This window comes from Trichechus manatus, unplaced genomic scaffold, assembly GCF_000243295.1.
Source record: "Trichechus manatus latirostris isolate Lorelei unplaced genomic scaffold, TriManLat1.0 scaffold00026, whole genome shotgun sequence".
NCBI classification, from domain to species: domain Eukaryota; kingdom Metazoa; phylum Chordata; class Mammalia; order Sirenia; family Trichechidae; genus Trichechus; species Trichechus manatus.
In genome coordinates, this window is record NW_004443962.1 from 23,447,123 (window position 1) to 23,470,448 (window position 23,326).

Here is a 23,326-nt window from a genome sequence, read left to right on the forward strand (position 1 = left end):
GTGCTCATCAAGTGGTGAAGAAAAGAAACAAACCCCTTTAACGTCTTTAGTTTTTCTTTTTCCATGTAGATGGAAAATTTTCAGTTTTAAACGTATGGTTCCAGTGTTTAATATCAGTGATACAATTCCTAGCCCTTTAAGGCCCTTCTGTTTATGGACAAGTATTTTATGGGGCCTAGTCTCTGAAGAAAGCTTGTTGGCACGGTGGTTAAAGTGGTCACCTGCTAACCAAAATGTTCGCTGTTGGAACTCACCAGCTTCTGTGTGGCAGAAAGATGTCACAGTCTGCTTCTGTAAAGATTTACAGCCTTGGAAACCCCATGGAGCCGTTCTGCTCTGCCTTTAGGGTTGCTATGAGTCAGAATCAACTTAACGGCAATGGGTTTAGGTTTTTGTTTTTGGTTTAGTCTCTTTGAGCCCCAACCCATCTGTCCCTTTGTTGTACTGTGGTGGCTTACATGTTGCTGTGATGGCTGGAAGCTGTGCCACTGGTATTTCAAATACCGGCAGGGTCACTGAGGTGGACAGGTGTCCCATCGGGGGTTCCAGACTAAGACAGACTAGGAAGAAATGCCTGGCAATCTATTTCTGAAAATTAGCCAATGATATCATTATGGATCAGAACAGGATATTACCAGACAGGAATCAAACATGCCAGTGAGCCCAAAGATGGCACATGACCGAACAAATTTTCACTCTATTGTACATAGAGTCTCCATGAGGCAGAGCCTAATGGGCATCTAATAACAAAGTCTCTGTGAGAGACACAGACAGAAGGGGTTGGGATTTCTCAGCCACAGATCTGCAGTTCTGAGTGGCTCCAGTAAATGATGTTGATGATCCCCCTAACCCTTTTTAAATCCTGTGTCTAAGCAGGTGTTTTTCTCATGTAGTGTCTGCAGACAGCACAAAGAGGGAGACATTGAGATACTTTAAATCTGTTTTGGGATGTCTAAATGTAGCAATGGAGCCCTGGTGGCACAGTGCTTAAGAGCTTAGCTGCTCACCAAAAAGCAGTTTGAATCCACCAGCTGCTCCTTGGAAACCCTGTGGGGCAGTTCTACTCTGTCCTGTAGGGTTGCTGTGAGTGGGAATCAGCAACAGGTTCTTGGTTTTTTAAAGGCAGTAATAATAACAACCCCAAAGTAATATAAAATTGGTCTTTTGTCTACCACTAGAGTTTAGACTTTCAGTTTCAATCGCAGGGTTCCAGTTGTATAGATGTAATAGTCAGACGCCACCTGGCCCTGTTTCTTGGCGGGTGATTTAAAGTGCTGCAGAGACCCTCAGCTTTTTAAATAACCTGGATTTGATTCTTTACATTGGAGTCTGGATAAAAGTATCCCTGACCTCTAGGGGTCCTCAGGTCTTTTCCCATGGATAGAGGAGGGGACAAGAACCCCACAGGAGGGTTTCTAGTGGTTGAGATATTAGTCTTGGCCCCCTTTTTCCTCACAGCTGCTCAGTCCTCTTTTTACCTGGGGACCCCTGTGTTTCCCTGGCAGAGACCTTATGGGTCAAGTTCCTGCCAATCCCTTTACTTAGCTCTGTGACCATACACCAGTTACTAGACTTGTTTTTTCTCTTTTTCGCCTGGCACATGGATCACTCCAATTCTAAGACACTGCTGCCTGGCACCACCTCTCAGCCCTGCCCCCAGGCTGCCCCCACCTGATGCCCCTCCCCCATCTCACCACATCTCTGCTCTCAGCCTGTAGGGCCAAGTGTTGGGACACTCAGGCCACTTAGGCCAATAGGTGTTTACTTGCACTGGGTCCAGTGGAGCAGCCTTAGAAGGGAGGGGTGGTTATTGCCCACAGAAGACATGGGCTCACACTGCTGTCACGTTAGAGGGCCCCCTCCTCATCAGGCTGAGTGACCCTCCTGAAAATGCCATCCTACAACCACTGCTTACCTAGGACTGTAGTTTCTCCTGAAAGTAAGACTAGTTCCATAGTGATGCAGTTTTTCTGAGGACTGCCTGGAATCCCACCTCCGCCCCACATCAGGTCTGTATGGAAGTCCCAGCGCCCCAATGTCTGAGCCACAGTGGCCTCACTCACACACAGCGCACAAGCCTCCACCTTCCTCCTTCTCCCAGCCTCCACACTGCCGATGCTCTCTCCCTGGCGTCTGATGCACTCTCCTTTGTGAACACCGTGCCCTCTCTGTGTCCGGAAGATGGAGGAGTTACCTCTGTCCCTTGACCCTTCCCCAAGAGAGTCGAGGTTTTTGTCTTTTTCCCTAAACCAGCCTGACATTTAATTTTGCCCTTCTTTGAAATTTCAAATTCAGAATGTATTTACTTAAATTGTTAAAAATCATTTTTGTTCTCTGGCATTCCTTTGTAGTACTTCATTGGCTTAAACACCCGACAGCAAAGAAAGACTTATAACCAACTCCCACCCTGGTGGGCAGTGTCTCTCATGGCCTGTTTTCTGATTACCCAGGTCATGGAATAATGAGCCCACTACACAACTCTTCCTTCATTGTCAGCGTTGCACATATGGACAGACTTCCTCTTAGGAAGACTGATTCCACCCCACCCCCCTCAAAAAGCACCAAAGCTACACACCATCCTTCTGGAAGCTGGTCATTCTCCTGGGGGGCAGACCCCATGTCCCTCAGAGAGGGTCCCTGGGGCCATGAGCAGCCCCCCCAGCCCCTGCCCCTCTCATGCTACACTACCAAGGGGACCCACCAGGGGGCACAGCACATGCACACACCTGGACTTGAATAGAGGTGGGGATCAGAGTGCCACGGCAGAGGGACCCAGGGCAGAGATTCAGGAAACTTCTAGATCAACCCTTTCTCCTGTCACTTGGAGGGACTGAGGCCTCAGCCAGGAAGACACTGAAGGCTACTCACGTGGTCCCTGACGTTTACTCCTCAGGAGATGAACATATCCAACCAGGACACCTGGTGTTCTCTGTTTCTGTCTTTCTGTCCCTGTCTCTCTGTTTCTGTCTCTATCTCTGTCTCTCATAATTTTTGTCTCTGTCTCTCCATGTGTCTCTGTCTCTCTCCTTCTCTTGTCTCCTCTCTTGCCCTCCTCTCTCCTTGGACTAAACACGCAAACACACACTTCTCCATCCATCATCCACTTTCCAAGCCCGAATCATGACATCACCCTTAATGTCTCCTTTCCCCTCATCCCTAACGCTCACAACAATAATTGTCTTCTTGGCTTTGACTCTACAGTGGATCCTGGGCCATCCCTTCTCTATGTCTCCACTCTCCACTCTCGTCCTGGTCACCATCTACTCCTGGACCACAGAGCACAGAAGTCTCTGGGTTGTTCCTCGTAATGGTTCTCTAGGGAGGACTCTATTGCTGATCTCTGGACTATTTAACCCTTAACCCTCTGTAATCCGTTCTACACATAGCACGTAGAATGAGCTAAAAACTGAAATCAAGTTACGCTCCCACCTAAAACATTCCAGCGGCTCCCTTTGAACCCTCACTACCATCACCAGAGAGAGGTTCCTCTCTAACCTACTGCTGATTCTCCTTGTGTCCCAAGAAAAGGCCTTCCCTTCTCTGGGCCTGCTTTTAGCCTCTGTAAAATGAACCAGGCCGCAGGACTGCTGTGTGGAGGTGGGAGGGCAAGTAGCTTCCACCACTTCACCTGCTTTTCTCGGATGGGTAGATCAAGGCTCCATCCAAGACTTCAACACTTGAGTTGCAGTGTCTTGCCTGTGAAGAATGCAGTGAATACTTTTCCTTATGGGGCTCCCTCTGCAACCTCACCCTGGAATCGTTTTTCTTTCTGAACTCTAGGCCAAGGAGCCACTCCATCAGTGGTGATACTTAGCTTCCTGAAACTGTGTGTGTGTGTGTGTGTGTGTGTGTGTGTGTGTGTGTGTGTGTGTGTGTGTGCAAGAATCCTTGGATCCTTAAAAGACACTTCTAAAATTATATTTAAAGTGAGAAGAACTGTTCAAATCCTGACTGAAAAGAGCATGACTGTAAACACATCTTTTTAAAACACAGAGGTCTGTGAACATGTTCTGAATGCTGATGCTGATGGTTCCATCTTGTAGACTAACATCAAGGGTAAAATATACTCTGCTGCGAGGTGGATGATGGACAAGAGTGAATACAAATCCATATTTCTAAAGTCTTCTGTTTTGTGGGCTTCTCGAGCATTTCAACCAGGACTCCTCAGGGGTGTGAGGTTTCACTTTGTCACGTGTGGGCCAAATGCTCATACAAGGGCCAGGAGCAGCATCAGCACTGCCATTTCCTTTGTGTTCACTGGAGCCGGGATGGTTTGAAGTGTCTTCTCTGTGTGGTTTCCTGCAAGAATGTTTCCCCCTCGTGTTCACTGGTTGGGGGTTGTCTAGGTAAACTAGACTGAGGGATCTGTCTGTCCGCAGAGCCAAGAACGACCCAGCACTGCAGTGCCCAGGAAGTGCTCCACAGGTTTGGGGAGGAGTCACCTGCTGACCCTCTTGAGGAGTGGGACGCCCCTGCCCTCTGGGCTTCTCACTAGCACCACATGTGAGATGTGACCATCAGATGTGACTGAGGGAGGACTCACATTGAAACATGACAGAAGTTCTAATAGTTTCTTCCCTCACCCCAGTGGACTGTCTTGTGCGTCCAGGCACTGAGCCCACTGTGGAGACCCCTCATCCACCTCCATCCAGGATACAGCTGCTTTTCCTTCCTCCTGACCATATGAAGTTCCTTTCCTAAGTTTCCCTCCCTCGTCATAAAAACATGCACAGCCCAGGTGAGAGTAGAGGCAACTTCCGTGTATGACTCCCTACACCAATTTCTCAACAAATAGAGAAATAAGTGCAGGAGCCACCACAAGTCAAGTGCCGGTCACCACCCCTCTCACACCAAGCAGGATGATGTTAGCAAGCCGAGGGGCAATAGTGTCAGGAAGGGAAGGAAAGGAGGACCAAGAGATCACACACTGGGTAGGGGAGGGAGGAAGTCACTGCTGTGCGAAGTGCCAAGATCAATTCCAAAGGGCAAGACATGTGGAGAGGAATGGAGGGGATTGGGGCTTTCACACAAAGTCTCTCCTAAAACAGAGAATTCTCACTGTCCCTGTTACTGGGGAGTCGAGTAGCTCAATCTGCCCCCTGGGAGCTGGAGGAGCAATTAGGTTCCAGAGTCCCCTACCACTTCCACCCATGTATCAGGGGAGGACTGTGGGGAAACAATGAGAGACTCTTGAGGAGGGGGACAAATACATCTTGCACAACAGCTGTGGAAGAAAATGACCAGCTCTGGGAATGGAGAGAAGGCAGAGGTTTCAGTGTGGAGGGATTTCAGAGCGCCTCCCCCTGACATGAGCAGCCCCAGAGCAGCCACCAGCCCCAACTGTTCAGGGCTGTACCTTGCCCAGTCCACAGCTGCCCAGGCACCCAGCCCTGAAACCTGAGATCAGGGGAAGGCCACCTCTGGTGGTTTGCTTGGAAGGAAAGAGAGGAAGAGAAGGTAGAAGCTGACGTCGACTTGGGGAGGCCCTGACAGGGAACTCCACCATCCTGGACTGAGTGTTCCAGCTCTGAGCCACCCTCCTGGGAATCCCCACAGATCCCGTCTCCACTGTCTTCATGGAGCGGGGAAGTAAGGCCAGAGCACACCTGAAGCCTTTCTATTCTTTCACTACAAAGCTTTTCCAATCCCCACTGGCCTTAGAGTCTCTGCCAAACGCAAGCAATGGTGGCTGACGCCCTTGCTATAGCGAGTTTTGAATAATTAGCTTCTGTTTGTTCTCATTTGGATTGTGTTTGCGTATTTCTACAGACCTATCTCCCCTCCCGTACAGACAAGTTAGAAAAGATAGAGAAGGGGAGTGAAGAAGTTCCCCAGAGGAAACACACCTGTCCAGTCTGAGCAGTTTTGTCCAGGTGGAGGCAAAGTGGCTGGTTGGCAGCAAGGGGCAGCTGGCTTCTCCTGTATTCTCCCAGGTGACTTCTGGCAGCCTTTTAAGCTTAAGTTCTTTGGTTGTTTTGGAGGCAATGATGTTGAAGGCCATGGAGGTGCCAGGTATCCTCTTCGGTTGAACCCCATTGAGAGAGTCCCCAGGGAGTTTCCACGTCTCTGCCCTCCACTATATGAATTCTTCCTGGCCCCACTCGCCAGCCATGCATAGCAGCGGGGACTGGGATCTGATCTTCATGCTCATGTGAAGTTTAGGGAACACGGCTTGGCCTCTGGAGGTTTCAGCATCAGTCCTTACATTCAAGTATATTCAGGTTCCTTCTGTCACAACTAAAGATACATTTCTTCTTATAATCTTGAAAAACCTTCCAGTGCCCCCCTGCAGGTCATGGGTCATTCCAGAGGGAGAGGTTGGAGTCACACCATACGGAGAATTCTGCTGGTCACACACCTGTCAAGGTGCCTAGCACACATGCAGTTTCTATTGGACACATCCTGGGGAAAACTGGTTCTGCCTGGGGCTCCCTCCACCAAGGTGGTGATCGGTGGGCTGAGGAGGAAGCCATAGAGACATGCTGGACTTCTGGGCTGGGATGCTGCACCTTACAGATACTGTTTGTGGGGCACAACCCAGAGGCTTGCGTGGGCTGCACTAGGGCCAAGTTGGATTCCGGGCACAGGAAAAGTAGCGCTGGGGAGACTGAGGTAGAAATCCTGGAAGTCCTGGACTCTCTCACGGTTAGGTTATATTTGCTATTCTAGATGGAGGTTTGGCCAAAGCTGGCCTCCAAATAAGGGCCTTTGATTTGCTTTGATTTGTGCTGATTGAGAACTCTCGCTGTGCCCAGGGCTGGTCTTCTCCTCCTCTGGGTGAGATAGGGAGCTAGCAGTTTGAGCTCTGGTCCATCAGTGAGGCCCAGATCTCTTCCCATTTGTAACCCATAGGCACCACTGATTCAGTTTGCCAGGGTCCTTGTAGTCAGTGAGTAGCTCCATATAAGGCTTTAGTTCATAATGTTTATGGCCCACATTCATCCATGGAGCTTTCATGATTTGCTTTGAAGTACCTCTCTTAGTGGGATTGAGGATGAGACATTTCTTGAGCAGATTTTCACACTTCATGAACATATATAAGGGAACATGATATTTTCCATTCAGCATCTGCTCCTGCAGCTACCTGAAGTTCAGTCCATCAAAAGACAGGCATCCGCTTACAAGTGTATATACGATGACTCCCATGCTCCACTTATCCACTGTAGTTTCATTGTAATTTTGGCCCTGGAAGAGTTCTGGGGTAGAATAATGTGGACTGCTACAAGAGGTATCCAGCTTTTTGCCAAAGGTGAATTCCTTGCTGAAGACAACTGCAATCTTGATGTCACAACAGCATCCAAGAGCAGGTTTTCTGCTTTTAACTGTCTATGCTCACTAAACTTCTGGTGACAGTACTGCACAGCAGACACTGGCAGAATTTAGCTTGTGTCACTGTTTCTTTCACATTTCCATGAGCCACTAGGTAATAAAGCACTCTCCTCCCTTAGTGTGCTCCGTAAAAAGTAGAGTTTTCTCAGTCTTGATCTCTTCAAATAAGTAGGATGATTCAAAGTCTTCACTATTCTTACTTCATGGAAGAGTTTCAAAAGGCAGGAGGAGTTCTGTTTATTCTTGCCAATGATCTTGACCCTGATGCTCAGCCAAGCTTGGATCAGGCTGGCCTGTGCTACAGCCTCTAACCTGAGGGCCCCTACAATGGGTAAATTTTAATGAAAGTAAACGAAAGTTCTGAGGTGAAACCTGATACTGGGTCAAGCTTGAATTCTGACTGATCCTACCCTCTATCCCCAGGGTCCCTACAAAGGAATGTGCTGGGGCAGATCCTAACCCTGCGCCAAGCTCAGATTATGTCCAGCCTGAGCTACAGTGACTAGCCTCAGAGCTACTTCCAAATACTGAAACAACAGATAAGACAGGAGGTTGGAATGATTCATAAGAGAATGGGCAAAACAAGGGGAAAGAGAAAGGGAAGAGAAAGGAATTCCCCCCAGCAGGGCGGAGATCTTTAACCAGTTATTAAGAAAGGGGAGGAATAAAATGAGTATTGACGGGGTCAAATAAGTTTTTCTTAGTGCAGCACCCTCACAAGTTGGGCGGTTCCTCAACATTGAAGGACCCTAAACAAATCTGCTTTATTCTCTATAGTGTGGAGGGATTTAGAAAGGTGCTGGACAAATATGACTATGAGAAACCTGACTTCCTATTGCCTGGGGTGATAGTCCAGAATCTTTTTTTGCAACTTCCTATCACTAGCTTCTTGAGGAACCATATTAAAATTGGTTGTGAGAGTGGCTACCTTAGGATTAGTCCCACTGGTTTAGAATACAGGTAGTCCCTGACTTAGGATTCGAGTGATGATGAACCGCACTTAGCACCATCCTTTTTCTTTCGTACATCTTATTGTTAGTAATATGTAGGACATACGGTGTTGTAGCATGTAATGTCCTGATGTTATCATTCTCAGATGTTCAGTGTTATGATTTACTGATCAAAACACTGCCGTATCGCAGGCTGTGGCCTGGTCTACAATGAAATCTATGTTGGTGTGGGCGCAGGGAGTCGTAACAGATAGAATGTTGGGCAATGTTCAACTCTAATGAATTACACTAGACAGTCATTAGGAGTCTGACCTCATTGTTCCGACACTGAAGCTGACAAATAAAGATTGTAGTGTAAAGACACTGATAATAAAAGGCAATAATAATGAAAACTAAAAAAAAATGGTATTCTCCTTACATCAGAACTGACTTATGATGGAGTGATTGGAACATAACCTTGTCTTAAGTCGTGGAGCACCTGTATTGTGAAATGCAGAAGAATGTTTTGGTTAACACAGGACCCATAGCTCACTCTTGAACAATCATAAAACAATCAAAAGCCAAACACGTTGTTGTTGAGTCGATTCTGACGTAAAAAAAAAAAAAGAAAAAGAAAAAATCAAACCTGTTGCTGACTCACAGCAACCCTATAATACAGAGTAGAACTGCCCCATAGTTTCCAAGAAGTGCCTGGTAGATTCAAACTGCCGACCTTTTGCTTAGCAGCTGTAGCTTTGACCACTATGCCACCAGGGTTTCAAATTCTAATTCCGAGCAACCCTATAGGACAGAGTAGAACTGCCCCATAGGGTTTCCAAGGAGAGGCTGGTGGATTCAAACTGCCGACCTTTTGGTGAGCAGCTGAACACTTAACCACTGTGCCACCAGGGCTCCTAAACAATCACAGATGGTATTAAAGAATGCAAACACACAGTACCCTGATCCCAAGAGGGCAGCAAGCCTAGATGGGATAAAGGGCACACTAAACTTTAAGGAGCCCTGGTGGCTCATGGTTAAACGTTCGGCTGCTAACTGAAAGGATGGTGGATCAAACCCATCCAGCGGCTGGTGTAGGGGGAAGACCTGGCAATCTGCTCCCTTAAAGATTATTGTTGTTGCTGTCTGATGCCATCGAGTCGGTTCCGACTCATACTGACCTCACGTGTAACATTGAAACAGTGCCCGGTCCTGTGCCATCCTCACAATAGTTGCTATGTTTGAGCCCATCGTTGCATCCACTGTGTCAATCCACCTCGTTGAGGGTCTTCCTCTTTTTTGCTGACCTTCTACTTTACAAAGCATGATATCCTTCTCCAGGAACTGGTCCCTCCTGATAACATGTCCAAAGTAGGTGAGACCAAGTCTTGCCAACTTATCTTCTAAAGAGCATTCTGGCTGTGCTTCTTCCAAGGCGGATTTTTTCTTCCGGTAATCCATGATATATTTAATATTCTTCACCAACACCATTAATTCAAAAGCATCAATTCTTTGGTCTTCCTTATTCATTGTCCAGCTTTCGCATGCATATGAGGCGATTGAAAATACCATGGGTTTCGTCAGGTGCACTTTAGTCTGCAAAGTGGCATCTTTGCTTACAGTCTAGGAAACCCAAAGAGCTTGGCTGCCAACCAAAAGATCGCCAGTTTGAATCCACCAGCTGCTGCATGAAAACCCTATGGGGTCGTTCTACACTGTCCTACAGGGTCACTATGAATCGGAACCAACTTGATGGATCGGGTTTGGTTTTTTTTATTATGTTTTTATTTTAATGTCGTATAGCTTCGCTGTGAGTTGAAATACACTCCAGGGCACATACAAACAACCACCTCATGGTAGGAGGAAAACATCTCAGGTTCCGGTATATGTGACCTACACACTCTCCTGTTTTACTTAAATTATTTGAAACGTTAACAAAAGCAGCACTGGTCCTCAGGACCCCAAAGACTTTGAAATGGTTGAAAAACAGGAGAATCGAGTTCAGTTGGAAACACAGAACCTCAGAGCCCAGATGTGGATGTGGCGGGAGGGAAGCTCTGAGGGAGCCTGACCCACTTCTTGCCCCCACCTGGCTGTCTGAAACCCCACCCCGCCCCTTGCCGTCCTGGGCCCCGCCCTGCCGCCAGCACAGCCCTGCCCCCCGCCCTGCACAGTCATGTACCGCCCTCAGCACAGCTGAGCCCCACTCCCTGAAAAGCCGGTGCCTGCCAGGGCACAGCCTCGCCCTCAGCCCCGCCCCTCGCACAGCCAGATGGCGCCGGCGCACAGCCCCGCCCCGCCCCTCCTCGTGCACAGCCAGACCCCGCCCACTCACTGCCTCGCCCTGCGCCATTTTCTGTCCGCATGGGGAGGCGGCTCTCAGCGACGATCTCACGAGGATGAGTGGGTGTCGTCTTTCTAGTTCAAACCCGCGCTCGCGTCCCCTTCACCTCCGCGTCCTCCCCGCTAGGGTCCGCACTGGACCCGCCGTCCTTCTGGTTCGGCGTCTGTTTCCGGTTAAAGCAACTCCGAGCGGTCCGTCCGACCTTCCCGCCTCCGGCCTGGGGATCCGCCCGCCCCCTTCCTGTCGGAGCCCGCCTCCGACCCCTCCCCACCTCGGGTAGTGAAAGGCCCCGCGGGGGTTGTCACATGTGCGCCCTCCCTGTCGCTTTGGACTCGCAGGGCGGCGCCGGCCTCGCCCCATGGCCCTAGGATGTGAGAAAGTTTGGTTCATTCTGTCATTCTCAGTCAAATCTGTTTCTTCCTTTCATTCCTGAAGCTTACCATTTCTTTAAAGTTTGTTGATATTTACTTAATTCTTAATATGAATTTTGGGTTTCCTTTTTCCCTCTCTAGGTTTATGGATTTGAACAACTGGTTTAATTGGCTTATTTATGTACCAACACCCCACGCCACCTCCCGTTTTTTTGTTTTTTTGAAGGTCCCCGCGTGGCCCAAACGGTGTGCACAGGTGTACTAATCTATAGTGGTTAAGAGCTGTGGCTGCTAACCAAAATGTCGGCAGTTCGAGTCCACTCCTTGGAAACCCTGTGGGGCAGTTCTGCTGTGTCCTGTAGAGTTGCTATGAGTTGGAATCACCTCAGTGGCAACTGTTTTTTTCTTTGTTTTTTACTAAACTGGAAAAAGACGGTTTAAGTCCCCCCAGTGGCAATGGGGAAGAGAAGCCTTTGCTTTTGTAAAGACTATAGCCAAGAAAACCCTGTGGAGCGGTTCTGTGCTGCAACACATGGAGTTGTCAGGAGTCCAGTCAACGTAGTGCAATGGGTATTTTTTCTTTCTCCTTTTTTTAATATTATGTTTGTAAAGATACATTTATTTCAAGATCACTGCTTCAACCATATTCCCTGCTTTTGACTACTTTGATTCTTCATGGTGACAGTGACTAAATTGGTTGTCACTTGTCACATAGGTTATAAAAACTTTTCCTGTAATTAGATTCTAAGTTTAGAAACTATCTTTTGCTTTTTGATTTGTTTAGTTTTGTTTCCATTATCTGATTTGTGTTTACTTTCATTTTGATTTCACTGTGCAAGAACTGTGGCCTAGCTAATATCTCCCCCTTTTTTTTGAGCTTCTTTCACAGCTTTATTTCTAATTGAAGACAGCAGAGTATCCAGTAGTAGAATTTTTAAATACAGTAACATACGATCTTAATTTGGAATTAGCTGACATTTTCTTTAGGACTCAGTACATGATCATGTTTGATGAATGTTCAATCAGTATATCAAAGAATCTTTGATAAAGGTTTAATTTGTATTCACTAATTTGTTGTTAGGTGCCCTCCAATTGATTGTGACTGTTAGTGATACCATGTGACAGGGTAGAACTGCCCCATGGGGTTTTCTGGGCTGTAATCTTTATGGAAGAAGATCACCAGGTCTTAGGTTCGAACCACCAACGTTTCCTTTGGCAGCTGAGGGTTTTACCCTGTGCCACCATGGTTCCTTGTTCATTAATTTACATATACTAAATCCTCAGCATGCTTGCATTTTATTGCGTTATAGACATGGTGATTTTAGTGGGAATTGTTTTTAATTTTTCCCTTCAAGCTTCATGATTAATCAATTTTCCTTTGAATTTGAATGTTTCTATTTAGTCACATTTGTAACATACATTTTCATGTATAGACATAGACATGAATATCCTTTCTTCATGTTTAATTTTCCCTTTTGTTAGTTGCCATCAAGTAAATGTTGTCTTATGGCAACCCTATGTGTTACAGGCTAGAACTGCCCCATAGGGTGGATTCGAACTGGTGACCTTTTGGTTAGTAGCTGAACTCTTAACCACTACTGTTTTAAATTAGCCAGTAGTCGCTAAGCTCATGAAGTAAAGTGTGCTCCTCCCCTTGTACCCTATTAAAGGCTGAGCCCAGGTCTATTCATGCTGTCTGTGATTCTCCCCTTCTTCAGGACTCCTGTGAATCTGTGTTTGGCCTTCAAGTATGCTTACCTTTAGGCCCTGTGAATGACACAGTCATCTCTTTGTTTTGGATGTTGAATGTTAAACTGCAGCTTTGTGTCACAAAAGAAACCCCCACCTATTTCCACACAGGTGGTCCCTCCAGGTGACCCCCTCTGGGTGGCTGTTTGTTTCCTCCTGCAGTGGGCTCGTTTACCTCTTCATATTTGTCTAATATTAACACAAGCCCCAGCTCTCTAATCACATCATGGGTCTCTCTGGCATGACCAGCTTCCACTCTCTGTCACCTCTTTAGTAGAAACTGTCAGGTGAGGACCCAAGGGCCCAGCATGAATCACAAAGGCAGTCTTATCACTCTGGAAATTCCAAGGATTTAGAGGTTACCTCCCAGGAGCCAGGACAAAGGCCAGAACTCTGTTATTGTTTGTTGTTAGTTGCCACTGAGTCCATTCTGACTCATGGTGACCCCATGTGTGCAGAGTAGAACTGCTCCATAGGGTTTTCAAGGGTGTGACCTTTTGTAAGCAGATCGCCAGGCCTGTCTTCTGTGGTGCTTCTGGGTGAGTTCGAACCAACAACCTTTTGGCTAGTAGTTGAGCATTAAACTGTTTGTGCCACCCAGCTGCCATATAGCTCTTTTTAGGTGAGATCTAATTCTTTACTACAAAAGTAGAATTTAAATATGTCAGTTGTACTAAGATACTGAAAGACATGAACAGAAAATGATAATGAAAATACAGCCAGAAAATTCATCATTTCAAGACAACTGGTCTCAGTTTGGTTAACTGTACTGTTGGTGTCTGTGCACTGTAGTTTTCTATAAAAGACATTTTATCATTTCATGAATTAGTTTTACATAGTTTTCCCATGGCCTTAAATATTTTTACACTATCATTTAATAAGGAGCCGTGGTGGTGGGATGGTTAAGAGCTCAGCTGCTAACCAAAAAGTTGGCGGTTTAACCCATCTAGCTGCTCTGTGGGAGAAAGACCTGGCAATCTGCTTCCCTAAAGATTACAACATAGAAAACCTTATGAGGCAGTTCTACTCTGTCATATGGGGTTGCTAGGAATCAGAATCGACTTGACTGCACCTAACAGTAACAACATCATGATTTTAATAGTGTAGAAATAGTAGCTAATATGTATATGTGTGTGCCTATATAGTGTCCTTTTAACTAATTTTTGTTGGTTTTTAACTTGTTTCAAGTTTTCTCAGGAAACACTCCGCTAATGTCCTTTCAGTGGTGTCTATTTTACTTGCCTTTTCGATTCTTTAAGTTCAATTCTAGAACCCAGCCACCTACATTCTGCCATTTATTAAGATGTTTGACTCACGGCCAGTTAGAGTCTGTAATATAGTTTTGTTTTTCTCTCAAGTGAGAACAGATTATTTCTGTTAAATGATCACAAGGTTAGATCCTAACTTTTCTTTAAAGCCTCTTATTGACTCTTTGATTGGTAATGAGATGAATTTTTGTGCTGGTTCATCTGAGAAATTATATGTAACTTTGTTGATAGAACGTAGTATGTATCATTTGGTTAAAGAAAACCACTTGTTGAATTTTTTTTTTATTTGTATATTTTCTTTGTCACCCGCAGTAATGCAACATCCACAGTGGATCTCATATCAGTACCCCTTAAGCAATAACTCCCCATTCTTTCCTTCCCTGAGTCTGTGGTAGCAGCTTATAAACTTTGGTCCCTATGTGTCTTAGTCATCTAGTGTTGCTATAACAGAAATACCACAAGTAGATGGTTTGAGTGAAGAAAAGTTTATTTCCTCATAATCAAAGTAGGCTAAAAGTCCAAATTCAGGGTGTCAGCTCCAGGGGAAGTCTTTCTCTCTCTGTTGGCCTTCTCATCAATGTTCCCCCGGACTAGGAGCTTCTTGCGCAGGGACCCCGGTCCAAAGGACGTGCTCTGCTCCTGGCACTGCTTTCTTGATGGTATGAGGTCTCCCTGTCTCTCTGCTCACTTCTGTCTTTTATATCTCAAGAGATTGCCTCAGGACACAATCCAGCCTTGTAGATCCAGTCCTGCCTTACTAACACAACTGCCACCCATCCTCCCTTATTAACATCATAGAGGCAGGATTTACAGCATACAGGAAAATCACACAATACCAGGAATCATGGCCCAGCCAAACTGATACACACATTTTTTGGGGACATAATTCAAACCATGACACTATGCTTTAATCATAGATTAAAATTAGGGATATATAGCTTGCTGAAAATTATCTTATATGGACCCAGCCATACCCTTATCTCAAAACTGATTCATGTACCTCTTGCCTCCTCTCATACTGTGTGAAAATAAGAACTCCTACCCACACCCCACCACGCTGTGGACCCTTGGAAAAATGTGTGTTTCATGTTAGCTACCATTGATATACAAGCATTTGTCCCCAGAAGGAGTGGGTGCGCTTGTGTCCTGCCCAGAGGGCTTTGTAAAGGGGCATAATGTTGATGAACCACAGGAACCTGGTCTGCCTGGGTGAGGTGGAAGTCAGGACCTTCCCTTGGATGGCTTTGCATTTTCCACTATGAGTCTCTTGAGAGCCCCCGCCTTTCTAGACTGAGTTTCCCTTCCCTTCTTTATGGGAATGATTGAGGCTTTGTTGATTCAGAATTGAAGAGCTTCATAGTGTGACATCTGGACTTTGACCTTCCCCTTTTTTCAAATGATCTGCCCTGAGTTGATGGTGATTCCAGAACTTGAGCGTGCATGAAACCTGTGGCCAGCATTTCAAACACCCAGTGTCATGGTTACACCCCTGTGCTTCTGATTTAGTAGTTCATAAAGGAGTGCTTAGAGGTCTGTACCTTTGAAATGATCCCTGAGCATTTAGTAGAAACAGGTCAGTGGCTCCTTTAAAAAACATATATATATAGTGGTAAAATATATATAATAAAATTTGGCTGTTTTCACCATTTTTAAGTGTACAATTCAGTGATGTTAAATACATTAGCAATGTTGTGCAACCATCTCCACCATCAGTTTCCAAAAGTTTTTCATCATTCCAAACAGAAACTCAATACCCTTCAAGCTATAACTCCCAGTTCCCTCCTCCCTGAGTCCCTGGTAGCCACTAACAAAGTTCAGCCTCTATGCTTTTCCCTTTTCTACTTATTTCATGTATGTTATAGCATATAATATTTGTCCTATTGTGTTTCACTGATTTCACTTAGAATAATGTTTTCAGAGTTCATCCATGCTGAAACATGAACAAAATTTCTCTTTCATGTGATGTGTTTTTTTTAATCCATTCATCCGTTGATGGACACTTGAGTTGTTACCACCTTCTGGCTATTGTGAACAATGTTGTAATGCACATTGGTATACATGTATCTTTTTGAATCCCTGCTTTCGCATCGTTTGATTGGGTTCAGACTGCCAATTTAGGAGTGGAATGTCTGGGTCATATGGTAATTCAGTGTTTAACTTTTTGAGGAACTGCCAAACTGTTTTCCACAGTGGCTCTGCTATTTTACATTTTCACCCACAGTGTGTGAGGGTTCCAGTTTCTCTACATCCTCACCAACACTTGTTCTTTTCCAGTTTCTGATGTAGCCTCCTAGTGGGTGTGAAGTGGTATCTCCTGTGGTTTTGATTTTCATTTTCCTAGTGCCTAGATGACACTGAGCATCTTTTCATAGGCTTGTTGGGTGTTTGGTGAGCTTCTTTGGAGAAATGTCTATTTAAGTCGTCATATTTTTAAAAAATTTGGAATTAAATCGCCAAGCCTTTCTTCCTAGTTTGTCTTAGACTGGAGTCTCCCCTGAAACCTGTTCAGCATCAGAGCAGCATGCAAGTCCCCACTGACACAGGGGTGGTGATTGCACATGAGGTGTATTGGTCTAGAATTGAAGGTGGGTTTTCCATGTGAGGGTCACGAATTCTACCTCTGAACAATCAGTGTCCCCATTTTCCATCATAATCCCACTGCCTGGAGTCGATTCCAACTCATAGCGATCCTATATGACAGAGTTGAACTGCCCCATAGGGTTTCCAAGGCTGTAAATCTTTAAGCAAACTGCACATCTTTCTCCCACAGAGTAGCTGGTGGGTGGGAACCACTGACTTTTGATTAGCAGCTGAGCACTTTAACCATTGTGACATCAGGGCTCCTCCATTATAATAATGGTAACTGTTTGAGACACAATTTAGCAATAACATAGACAAAGTCACTGGGCCTCATCCTTTCCCATGTAAATAATGCAAACCTAAGAAGGAGAAAATAGGCTTTTCCCTCATACTTCAGTCTTACTCTTTCTCCTACAGCAGCCAGCTGCCACAGTGAGAATGCGAGGGTGTGGTGATGGAGGTAGACCAGGCAGGAAGGAGGAGCTTGGGCCACTGATTACTTCACAGAGCGCCTGTCACATCTGGCACTGTAACTTGTGGAGGAGGCAGAATGGTAAAAGTCATTACCTGTTTTGGTTTTCTGGGGTCACTAGGGTGGCATCTACCTTAGGTGATAAGCCTTGCACAGGCTGGAGGCAGGGAGAGGTGAGTAGGGCCTGGCTGGACCACCGCAGACAGGGCTGGTGGGCAGTCTGGGACAGGGCATCCATGATAGAATGTTCCTTCCTTCAGTTACAGGCTCCAGAGCAGTGAGTGAGTGGATGAGGATACCCCAGGGGTCATGTGACAATGTGGATTTTTGGCCTTGAGGTTCTCTATATCAAACAAACTCCCAGATTATGCCGAAAATAACTATTATAGAAATAGGATGTGAGTTAAAACCAGAGAATGCCGTTAGAGAAGTTGATAACAGAATGGATAATGCTTAAATAGCAGCCACTGGTATACAGATCATGCAAGAAAGAAGAAAGAAAACATCTACACAGAGACAAAGAAATAAAACAGTAGGTGTCAGCTGGGTGGTGTAGAGGGGAGGAAAGAAACGGGAACAGACGTGGGGGGCTGCTCCTTAGAGAAAACTTACTGATTTTCTGATTTATTGGTTGATTGATTATTGTAAGCTTGAAAGAGAATGTTTCCAAATTTCTGGAAAGACTGGTGGTGTGTGGATACAGAGTGAAGGGAAAAAAAAAAAAACAAAAAACTCAAGGGGAAAAAAAATGTTAGTTGCAAAGTCAACAGGAAAAATACTGATCACATATTACTGTGGTATAAATGAAATCAAAGTTTTAAAAAAACAAAGCACAACATAAGAGTTTCAGCTGCACATAATTACAAATCAGTGATGCATGATGAGTTCATTGACTCGAACTTGAAAACTATATTTTCCTGAAAATTTTCTAATGTTGATATCAAAGTGTGTGGATTGTTCTACGGAGGTGAACCCTTAACCTCATAGGTGAACCCTCAACCTAAGCTTTGGACTCCTGACGCCACCGAGGAAGCCAGGTTCACGTGTTCCAGCCTGGGCAGTCCTGGATGCCTCTCGTGATCCGGGATGAGGAAGCCCCTCCTGTTGTGACATTGTGGCCAGAGGAAGAGGCCTATGTTGCTGCATGAAGAATGCAAGTGTGTGCTCTGGAAGGCTGCAGCAGGAACTGCCTTAAGTTCAAATGCCCTCAGAGTGGAGCATGGCCTTGAGCCTGGGGCGGAAGCCCTGTCACTTCCTCCTTACCACTGTCTCTCTCTTCCATTTCAGGCGCCAGGTGTGGCTCAGGGACAGTCCGGCCTAGGCAGCTGGGGACCGAGGGCAACCTCGCACATCCGTGCAATCACAAGTAAAGATTTTAATTGCTCTGACTGGTGTGTGGACCAAACATCGTTCATCTGCCTCCAAACTGCCTAGTAGCTCTCCTTCCCCTGCCATCCCCTCTTCCTGAAGTGGCTTCTTGGGCTGAGAGAGCACATTCACTTAGACTTCCAGAAGCTGGAGCCAGAAAATGGTGCGTACTACAGAGAACTGGGGAACTGTTAGTCTGAGAGTTGAGGCTGGATATGGGGACTGTATGCTCTGGACCTTGAGGTTCCTCAGTGACGTAAAAACGTGGCAGATGAGACCACAGGACTGAGCCATACTAGGCATCCTGAGGCCCTGCTCTGCTGTCACTGGATCCTTACTCTTCACATATATGGATTTTCAAGCCCTGGATGCCTGAGGCCACCTTTCTTCTATGTCTCTAACGCATCACGGAGCGTTAACATCCCCGTCCTGGGCCTTGGTTCTCTGTGTTGAATGACAGAACCTCCTGAGCAGAGTCTGAAGACGGAGCAGCTCTGGCTGAGGAGACCAAGCCCCAGATCCTCCAGAGCCATCCTAGTCCCATCCCTGCACACAGTTTTCTTGGCTTCCCCAATGTACTGGAGCCTTTTCTGTGCAGTTCAGTAACTGCAGCTCCCCTGACAGATTGTGTGATGTGGTGGAAAACGGGGAGACAGTTGGTAGCAGAAGGCCCTGACTGTTAATGGGGTCTTGGGTGGGGCTTGCTCCTCATGAACTCACCAGTGAAATGAGACAGAGGACAGTGAGTCCAGCTGGATCATGTGTGGGGTCTCCGGATCCATCCTTTTCGGAGGGATGCTCTTTTTTTGAGGCTTTCCGGTATGTGGGAAGTATGTTTCACCAGTCTGAGTCTTTGTCCTCCCACCCATCTCGGCCTAGAGCTGGTAGTGAGTCCCTGTAGTTTTCAGCTGCTCTCCACAGTATCGAATGGGAATCTAAAATTATTCTTTTTTGCTAGACAAGCTCAACATGTGAGATGGTGTATTTAACTTCTTGGGTTTAGAGTTTCCATTGGAAGAAAATTTCTAGATCAATTTGTGTTTCTACTGAGAATTTTTTGATTTAATGGATATAGACTTCTCAAACACAGAGGAATGCCTATTTTAACTGATGGTAAGAGTAAAAATTCAAAAGTAAAACATGTTATTTCTCTTACTTTGTTACACAAAAGGCAGCAGAATTTACACTTGCTTTTTCGTTAACATATTTTCCTGCAGTTTTTATAACAATAGAGAGCTTAAGTCTAATTTCTTGTAAAACTCCACGATACTGTATACGGTTGATCTTTGTTTATTGTTTTGACCGTACTGCCACGAATGCACACTTGATTGTGTCCAGTATTTTACTCTTTACAAAGCTTGCTGTGGTGAATATAAATGTAAATTTCTAAGATCCATGTATCAGACATTGAGACATTTAAGCCCTTCTGAACTAAGACAAGTTAAATCAAAATGAAGGAGTTTTCACATGACTTTGTAAAATTATTATATTAAAGTTACATTTATTTAATATTTTAAGCTATTGCTTTAAGCTTTTATCGCCAACTATGTCATAAACAAGAACAGTTCATAAACTGTTCATTGTATATTTTAACTAATAGGAATCTAAATCCCTGATAATAAATAGACCGTGTCATTTTTGTGGCCTCCCAGTGTGTCCCACCCTGATGTCATTTACCTCCTGCCTGGGGATTATTGCTATCTGCATTTGAGCAGTTTATTATTATTACAATCATTACTTCTGTTATTATTGCTTTGACTCCCGTCTTTTTTTTAAATGATATTTTATTGTTTTTTAAAATGAAGGTTTGCACAGCAATGTAGGTTCCCATTCACCGATTTCTACACAAGTTATTCAGTGACGTTGGTTATGTTCTTTACAGTTTGTGAATATTCTCAGTATTTCTGTTCTGGTTGTTCCCTTTCCATCAGTCTAGTTTTCCTGCCCCTTACATTCTTATCTTTGCTTTAAAATCATTGTTGACCATTTGTTCTCATATAGCTGATTTTTTAATGGTGCAGGGTACTCACAGGTGATACTCTTTATTATGTGAGCCAATGTATGATTTAGCTAAAAGGTGACCTCGGGCTGGTTTCGGTTCAAGGTTTAAAGAGTATCTCAGGGCAATATTCTTGGGGAATCTTCCCATCTCAGCCTGTCCAGTAAGTCTGTTTTATTTTTGTTGTTGTTGTCTTTTCTTTTAGGAATCTGAGATTCTGTTCCACATTTTTCTCCTGTTCTACCAGGGTCCATCCATTGTAACCCTGATCAGAATGGTCGGTAGTGGTAGCTAGGTACTATCTCATCTAGTTCTCCTCGTCTCAGGGTAAATGAGGCTGTGGTTCATGTAGACTGTTTGTCCTGTAAACTAATTTCTTCTTTGAGTCTTTGGTTTCCTTCTCTCTCTTTTGCTGCAGAGGAGTAGAGATCAGTAGTTGTGTCTTAGACGGCGACTCACAACCTTTTAGGACACCAGTCACTTCTCAAACTAGGGTATAGAACATAAACTTTGTGAAGTATGTTATGCCAGTTGACAGAGATGTCCCACAACACTATGGTCCTAATCTTTGAAACCCAGGAAACCAGTCCCTCTAAATGTTTGGTTACATCTAAAGAAGTATCGCTGAATGTGACACCCAAGTCTTAAAATCCATAATGTCTATGTTGTTTAGTTTTACTTTTTGAGCTTTCTGTAAATTTAATTATGCCTGTGTCTGGGTTCTTCTGTGACTTGTTTTCCTCAGAATACTTTTGACTTTAATACATCCCGGTGTCTGTAGGTCTAATCTACCCATTTTGCTATGTATGCAAACTACCATTGTATGAATGCGCCAGAATTTACCTACCTATTGTAGAGCTTACAGGACTCGTGTGGTTCAAGTGTAACTTGCTCTTGTGAATATTGCTGCTCTTATTCTTTTTCCAAACTCTTAAGTGCTCTTGCACAGTCATTCTCTAGTGAGGGGAAATCTCTGAGTTGTACATCATAGCCATGTTCAAATCTACTGAAAGAGCCGCTGAATTTTACAAATTTTCCTTCCCACAAGATATGCGTATGCATCTTATTTTTTCTATCTGCTGATTAGAGCCTTGGTGGTGCAGTGGTTAAGAACTCTGCTGGTAGCCGACAGGTAGCAGTTCGAAACTACCAACCACTCCTTGGAAACCCTATGTGGCTGTTCTATTCTGTCCTGTAGGGTCACTATGAGTTGGAATCAACTCAACGGCAATGGTTTTTTTTGTGTTTGTTTTTTTATGTGATAAAGTAATCTTTGCTCTTATAATCAGTGTCTAAAATGATATCTTTAAAGTTCAAGTACGTTACAGTACTTTACTACTGAAAAGACTGCATGTTTTCCACTGTTAACTTACATCTCTGTGACTTTTTAGGGTGACACAGTGGTTAAGAGCTCAGCTGCCAACCAGAAGGTCAGCAGTTTGAATCTACCATCTGCTCCTTGGAAACCCTATGGGGCATTTCTACTCTATCCTATAGGGTTGCTATGAGTTGGAATCGACTCAATGGCAATGAGTGATTTCGTTTTTTTTTTTTTTAATAAACTTTGGAAATTTTCCCCCTAGTATGTAACTTACCTGCTCACTCATTTTTGTTGCCCTTCGATGAATTGTTGTAAATTTTAATATGGTTGAATTTGTCAGTCTTTTCCATTATGTCTTAATCTTCTTATTTAAGATTTTTTTCTCTATTCTGATGTCATAAAATCACTTGTTTATAACTTCTGGAAGTATTATAATTTTACATTCTCATAATTAAAGCTGATTTTTCTGGAATTGATTTTTGCATATGGAGTACATGGGAATTGACTATTCCAATTAGTTAATTATTTGATGAAAAACCAACATTTTCCTTCTACTTGATTCTGACTTATGGTGACCCCATGTGTTTCAGAGTAGAACTGCACTCCATAGGATTTTCAGTGCTTGATATATGGGAAGTAGACCACCAGACCTTTCTTTCAACCTCTAGCCTTTTACTTAGTATCTGAGCACTTAATCATTTACACAACCCAGGGACTCCAGTTAGTTGATTCTCCCCCACATATTAAATTGTCAGTGCTTTTCTCCCACTGCCCTGCAGAGCTCGCTGTGTCAACTTTCTGTAGATCTTGATGGGCCTTTTCTGGGATGTTTATTTGTTTTTGTTGGTTTATTATGTATTCTTATAATGATACCATTCTTTCTAATATATGATAGCTCCATTTGTAAAATAAATATATATAAATACAGTTATATGTATATATGTGGACAAGCCCAGGCCTTATTCCTTGGAATACCTTGGGGATTTGTGGATATTTACAATTATATAGACATTTTTTTTTTTTTTAATACTTCATTGTACTTCACGTGAAGGCTTACAGAACAAATAGTTTCTCGTGAAACAGTAGTACACATATTGTTTTATGACATTGGTTAACAACCCCACAACATATTAACTCTCTAACTTCTCAACCTTTTTTTTTTTTTTGGTGAAAATACACATAGCCAAAGATACACCGTTTCAAAATTTTCTACATACACAGTTCAGTGACATTGACTACGCTCTTCCAATTGTGCTGTCATTCTCACTTAAGATGAAGGGTTACAGAACAAAATAGTTTCTCATTTAACAGTTAGTACAAATGTTGCCCTATGACAATGGTTAACAATCGCACAACACATCAACAATATCCTTACTGAACCTTGGGTTCCCTATCACCAGCTTCCTTGTCCCCTTCTGCCTCCTGGCCCTTGTCACTGGACTGCTGTACCTCGTTAGTCTCATTTGGTTTTACAGGGCTGTCCACTCCCAGGCTGAACAGTGAACCTCGGAGGTAGCTTCACCACTGAGCTAAAAGGGTGTCTGGGGGCCATACTCTCGAGGTTTCTCCAGTCTCCTTTAGGCCAGTAAATCTGGTCTT

At 44.5% G+C, this 23,326-nt stretch overlaps 1 pseudogene; it reads right to left on the reverse strand.

Moving 5' to 3' along the window:
- Window positions 1–6,779: 6,779 nt before the first annotated feature.
- The window catches only part of LOC101354496 (serine/threonine-protein kinase MARK2 pseudogene), a 36,401-nt pseudogene continuing 19,854 nt past the window's right edge, over window positions 6,780–23,326 (reverse strand).